Below are 7,025 nucleotides of genomic sequence, written 5' to 3'. Positions count from 1 at the left end.
GCCAAAATCATCACAATTAAAAGAACTAAAGACTTAAACTACTTCAGTCTGTGTGCATTGAATTTATTTAATACACTACAGCCGGAGACATATATATTATTACGATTTGATTCAACTCAATATCACGATGCGTCACATTCTCAATTTTCAATATTACTGCACATGGCTACATTTTCATATCAATTTTATATCAAATTAATTTTGTGCAAATTTTACTTAATTTTTTAAAATTAAATTATATAAGCAGGCTACTTTTAAAAATAATTACTTATTTTAAAAATAAGTGTTCTTCAAGTAGGCTATCCGAAGGTTTACAGGCAATCATAGTTATGGGTTTTTCTTTTTCCTCAGCATTATTGCTGTTTGATTATTACTGATGAGATCACAGACAGTGGCAGCTTTAACAGGCTGCATTCACACCGATTCACACAAATGCACATTTCTATTTCGATATAACAGATGTTTTGTCCTGTTCTGAAAACATAATTGACTGTGTTGTTTACATCAATTTCGTATAAAAGTATTTGGAGATGCAAGTGCATTTAACCGCAGCCGCGATCGAGCTTCAGAACATCAAACACAAAGCACACGTGAAAATCTGTCAGTACGTGAATTTCGTGCATCTTATACGTACTGCACTCCAAATGGCATAAATGAAAGCATATCTAAAGTATAATACTGAAATAACGGCGGGTGGAAGCACACACTGTCAAGCAATTGCGCACGTGTCTCTCAGCACATATTCTGTTCAATGAAGCCCACCGCGATTGTCTCCAGTGCACACACATGCCATATGCGGGGAAAACCATGCGCAGAATCGATTCTGAAATGTTCAGAATCGATTCAGAATCGTTGAAGAGAGAATCGCGTCACGATGCATCGGAAAATCGATTTTTTTCTCCCACCCCTAGGAAACACTGGGCTTAAGTAACAAGGAACTAATAAGGATAATTAAGGGAACACAGGTGAACGGAATGACAATCAACCATGAGGGAAAACTAGGTCACGGGGAGCACATGGGGAGAAAAACACACACAAAGAACGTCCAGGGGCGTGACAGCAGCTTTTTACCTGTAAGTGCCATGACTTCCACAAGTTAAAATAAGGTAAGATATACTTTGTTGTCCCAAAAGGAAATTTATCTTGGGCTCAAGAAGAAGCCGCATTTGTAGTCACCTTTACACTGTAATATGGAATAAAGTAGAGTTTAGGCTGAACACTATTCTTTTGCACTATTCTGTTTCCTTCAGGAAATGCACATTATTCATACTTTTTCCATTTTATTTTCCAGATTTTTCTTCTTTATTAGAAGGTTCATCACATAAACTGAAGACAACATAACGTCCCAAAGACAGTGGAGACATTTCAACTTAAATCTGCCACATCCCATTTACTGGTTAATATTTTGCTTATTTATTTTATACTAATAGGAAAATCATAAAGGACAGTATTTACACTACAGCTTTCAAAAAAGTTAACGTCAGCCAGAACTTCAAGAGCACTGAAATGAATGGCCTCTGACCGGAGATGCACATTACTTAGCATGCATGCAGCCGTTTAGGACCAAGGACAGCTCAAGACCAAACAAAATAAAAGGAAAGAAGTTGGGAGTCGAGGGACAAGACATGGCTGGGAGTGAATACAAAATAAGGCTACTTGTCAAATACTCCACACCAATTGACCATTCAGCCTTCAGGGTTTCTCATTCATTTCACTCTTAACACTACCAGAGTCAACGCTGCACCAAACACAAAAGACATTGTAAATAAGCTATATCTATTCTATGGCATACTAGTGCATATGAGACAGTGAGAAAGGTAATAATATGTAAGGGCCCCACCATAATAACAAATCAATAAATAAAACTAGAATGCAAATAAATGTAACTCTCTACTATATCTTGCTTCTACTTGCTACTATATCACCTGCTTTCTGTAGTCCTTGGATACCACTTTAACCTGTCATGTCTTGAAGTAGCTCCTGACTGCATGATGTGACCTTCAGTATAATTAGCAGTGGATGTCAGCATCCAAAGGCCACCCTAAATATTAATGCACCCTTCCTGTACAGCATGTTTTACGCATGCCTCAAGATCTCTATGTGATGCTGGATTGTGTGATGTGGTTATCCCCCCAAAATTTGATTTTAGATTTTACAAAATACATATAAATGTCTTTGACTGTGACATTTAATACTAGTATACTAGTGTGGCACATACTACACAGTGTATACTTCATACTGCACACTATTTTTTAAATAGTAGCATGTGAAACAACATGCACACAATTATTTTAATATATTTATTTAGCATTTTTAATCCAGCAAATATAAGTATTTTGCATTCCAATCAATGAGTAAAGAGATTAAAAATCATATTTGAGGTTGTTTATTCATCACCCTAAAAAATCAATTCTAATAGCCTAACACCTATGAGGAAGTGGTCATTCTCGTCTTAATGTCTTAAGCACATGTTACAGTTTATGACTGAACACCTTGAGGTTTTGCTTGCCCCATGACAACTATTCACTTAAACCTGCTCCACTTTAGCAAAAAAGGCAAGATGTCAAAATCAAACTAAACTGTTCTGTGTCAGCATCCTTTAAAGGAGAAAATGAGTCTGCAAGAATGAAATTTTAATCTTTCTTATTGCTCAAGTGCAAAGTGCATATATAAATATTTAAGATATACTGCATAGCCATTGTTCTCTGTGCATAAACATTTTAGTGAAAAGTTTGAAAGCTGCAGTTGTCATTAAATAATAATAATAATAATAATAATAATACAATTAAAACTGAAGAAATCCCCCAGAAAACAAATGGGTCAGACTTAAAATTTTTGGATTAAGAGCTGAATCCAGACATCTGCTATAATCCTGTCTTGCTTTTATGTCTAATTTTGTTAAAAAGCATCTGCATAGTGGGCTTAAAGTTGACAAAGCCACCATACTCAGCATTTAATGACATTCCTTACTGATCTCTCTCTATTCCTCGGCTTGCAAGTGATTTTAGATGCCAGCATACGAGAGAAAACAATTACAAGTGACATCTCCATCTGTTTTTTTAAGACAGCCATCAAAAACATTTATTCAGCAACTGAACACTCAAAAAAACAAGTGCACTTGTATTACTAAGACTAAACTGTGTGGGGGGCGGGGGGATTATAAAGCAGTTTCCACAAATAGAGTATACAAAATGGGTCTGAAAAAAGAAAAAAAAAATTCCTTTTTCTTTAACACATGACAGATTAAAATTTGAAAGAGCTTTTTCTGGAATACAAAATGCACACAGATTTAATGGTTTTATCCCATTACCTGGCAGTAATGGGTAAAAAAGCAGAATGATCATGAACCATGAAACCCTCAAATACCATTTCAAGAAAGTTTTTGAAAAGTCTTAATGTAATCTGGGTCACGATTCATACAGACAATCACAATCAATTAAAGGCTGTATCCTAGCAACAGTCTTTAAATGTGGGATTTTGGGGGTCGATTCTTTTCACCCAAACCTTCCCAACCGTCCTTTAGTGCTACAAACTAAGACAACAGCAGGAGCAAGACAGGAAGGAGGGTGTAGTCAACGATCGCCCAAAGACCTAACAAATTCAATGTGCATCAGAGTAATGTCAAACAAGGTTTCAGTTGTCAATCATTCAGTTCAATCTTGACAGCATCATCATGTCACTGTCCAAACCATAAATAAATGAAAACAATAACAAAATAACTGAATAACCTGATATGAAGCTATACGATAACAGCATGCATGCAATTAATCTGATTTAAAGACCAAATGTGAAGGCAATTTTTGGTTGATTCTGTCTCAAGTTAAACTGTATTTAGTCATAATGTCCTGGTAGCACAGTGAAAAATATAGATTTTTCAATATATAGTGGAATATTTGAGAATTTTGTAAAGTTTCAATACTTAATATCCTATGTATCAATACACAAATACTTTAAAATTGTATTGAATATGGATATTATTCAAGGTATTGTACTGAAAAGGTATCATATAAAATACAAATATCATGACACCACTATTTCGGATAAATGAAAATGAAAGCTGAAAATAGAAAACAAATACACAACATCACATAACTTATCTGCAAACAGCTGCTTTTCGTTGACAACATGGTTACTTGTTGGTAAATGGCGAAAAACAACTGAATGAAAGGCAGAAGAACCCAAGACAGAGAGGGAAAAAAGTGAGATCAGTTATTAAATAAATATAGTACTTTTAAAATCTCTGTTGTTATACCACTGCTTCCTTCCCACACAACAAAAAAGATGCATTTGTAATGTTGTCTGTTGTTTCTCTTAGGAATTTCACCTTTGGCACTAGGGATGCAAGAACTACTTCCATTAGACGCTGCCATTGGAAATGACCTTGACCTGCATTGGATGCTGAGAGCGAGTTAGTTTCTCTGCTTGATTGGGATTTCCGCTTGACTTCAGACCAATGGGGAGTGTGTGTCATTTTTACAGAGTGTGTACTTGAGGAAGTGAGTGAGAGAGACTGAGCGACAGACAGGGAGAGAGGGAGCATTGAACAGACTTCCGAACTCATTTTGTGGAAGCTGAGTCGGCAGAGCTACCTGCTGGGAGTGGGATGAGGGCCAATCAGTTGATGTCACGAACCCCATGGGTGGGATTTAATAACCTTTACTGTGCTGCTGGCCCTCTAGAATGGCTTGATATTTCAGTGTGTGTATGTGGGAAATGGTGAAAGAGACAGAAACAGACCATGAGCAATGTTTCATGGAGCATTCAGGTTTTCTCCAACAAGCTGTTGTCAACAAGTCATCTTTTATAGATGTGTTACATGCTCACATCTGTCATACTGTGCAAATCATGCTGGGAAAACATCAGTCAGGTTTCAAGTTTGCACAAACTTTTGGAGTCTTGAGAAATGTATAGCTATATATCTGCATAAGATATTAAGACTTATGTATAGATTTATATTTCCTAAGTTTAAAGTTGTTGTTTATTGGTAAACTACTTAACTAACTAAATTTGTGCTCGAATGAGGTTTGTGCTTAAAAAATCCTCTATATAGATATACTTAATGGAAAACAAGAATTATTTTTTTTTTTTCACCAATATAAGCTTGCTTTGATGTTGATGTTCATAAGGGCATGTGCTTGACTGAATAGATGACAAGACATGTGTACTGACAGGAACTCCCTGTGGTACCATCTCTAACAACAGCCTCAGCCATTAGAAGTGAGTTTATGTGTGCAAGTGTGTGTGTGTGTGTGTGTGTGTGTGTGTGATAGAAATGAAGTGAAAGAGATTGTTGCTTTTGTGATTTTGTCTGCTGTGTAGATGTCAGAACTGGGTTTTTGAAAAAATCCATATTAGTCAACAATTAGTTTAGACCTTATCAACATAGTGTCACAATTTCAGACCCATCAGTGAATGACCTGGACTTGATGTGTATAAACAGCACAGTAACAGGTGTGAGCACAGTTCAAAATGACTCGTTCTTTCTGTCTAATGTAGTGTAGTGTTTAGACGTGTGTCCACACAGAAGGTCAACTCAGAAAACAGGGCCAAGTATGAGGGCACCATCTGTCCCATGTGCATGTCTGCGTTTGTGTTTAAACAACAATGTCAACACTCAAGCGTCCAAGTCATATGCATTGTGCGAAGATAAAGATTATGGTTTTATAGATTAAGGGCAGATCTTTGTTAAATAATAACACCTGTCATACACTACCGTTTAAAAGTTCGGGGTCAGTAAGATTTGTTTTATAAAATAAGTTAATACTTTTAATCAGCAAGGCTGAATTGAATTGATCAAAACAAGACATAAATACATTTTACAATTTAATAAAATAGGCATACTTCAAATAAATGTGGTTCTTTTATTCATTAAATAATCCTGATTTTTTTTTTTATCATGATTTTCACAAAAAATATTAAGCAGAATAACTGTTTTCAACATTGATAACAGAAATAAATGTTTTTTTTTCTCTCTTTAACTTTTATTTAATTGACAAAAGTACAAAGAAAAGATTTCCAAAGTTTTCACTGACCAACGTAAATGTATTTTGTAAATATGAACAAAATTAGTTGTTGACGGCTGCAACACATTCCAAAAAAGTTGGGACAGAGGCTAAATAAAAGTGAAAAGGTTATAGAATATCCATGTTAAACTGTTTTGAAACAGTGCACAGCAGGTGAATTGGTAATAGGTCAAGGTATCATGTTTGGGTATAAAAGGAGCATATATATATATATATAAACACAAAACAGTTATTATAAATTAATAATATTTCACAATATTACAGTTTTTACTGTATTTTGATTAAATAAAAGCAGCCTTGGTAAGTAGAATAAACAAATAATTAAAAATTCTACCCATATTAACCCCAGAACCTTGACAACTGGAGGAGCAGAGCTATTTAAGTTTCAAAGTTTTTAAGTTAAGTTCAGACATTTGCTTTAAAGATCACCTTTCTAAAGTGAAAAAGTCATTCGTTTCCTAAAATGACTCACATAAACATTTATGATGCCATTTTCAATTTAGTCAGCATTCAGCAATGACATCTTAATTGGCCATTCCAGGCACACACACATTCCCTTTCAGCCTCTCTCTTATACACTCACAAAAACAATGGCCTTAGTTGGGCCAAATGGCTTTCCATGACAAAGTAGAAATGAGAAGAAGCAAAGAGAATGTAGATCAGGGAATAGAGGAGGAATAGAGGGAAACACAAGAAGATGAGAAATGGCAGGCACAGACACGGGGAATGAGAGACACTCCTAAAAAAGCGAGAGAGATATACAATATCCCTAAAGTAGAGCAACCATCTCTCTCTCAGTTTCTTTTTCTCAAGCCCTGAGGCAGTTTTCCCAATCACAAAACAAACTAAAACCCAACAGATAGAGGAGTTCACATAGAGTGTGTGTGTTACAGTGTGCCAGAGAGTGCAGGTGAACGTTAAAAGTATGTCATGTTTGTGTGGGTGGAGTCTGGCCGAATGCACTTGGTGCTCAAACACCCTCAAAGTTTCAGGACTCAGGAC

At 35.7% G+C, this 7,025-nt stretch overlaps 1 protein-coding gene across 1 annotated transcript in view; it reads right to left on the bottom strand.

Moving 5' to 3' along the window:
• The window catches only part of LOC107700938 (carboxyl-terminal PDZ ligand of neuronal nitric oxide synthase protein), a 43,923-nt gene that overhangs the window by 24,371 nt on the left and 12,527 nt on the right, over positions 1–7,025 (bottom strand). The gene's annotated exons all lie outside the window — the stretch shown is intronic.

The sequence above is a fragment of the Sinocyclocheilus anshuiensis genome, unplaced genomic scaffold (assembly GCF_001515605.1).
Source record: "Sinocyclocheilus anshuiensis isolate Anshui unplaced genomic scaffold, SAMN03320099.WGS_v1.1 scaffold438, whole genome shotgun sequence".
Taxonomy (NCBI): Eukaryota; Metazoa; Chordata; class Actinopteri; order Cypriniformes; family Cyprinidae; genus Sinocyclocheilus; species Sinocyclocheilus anshuiensis.
This window is presented reverse-complemented; position numbering and strand designations above follow the sequence as displayed.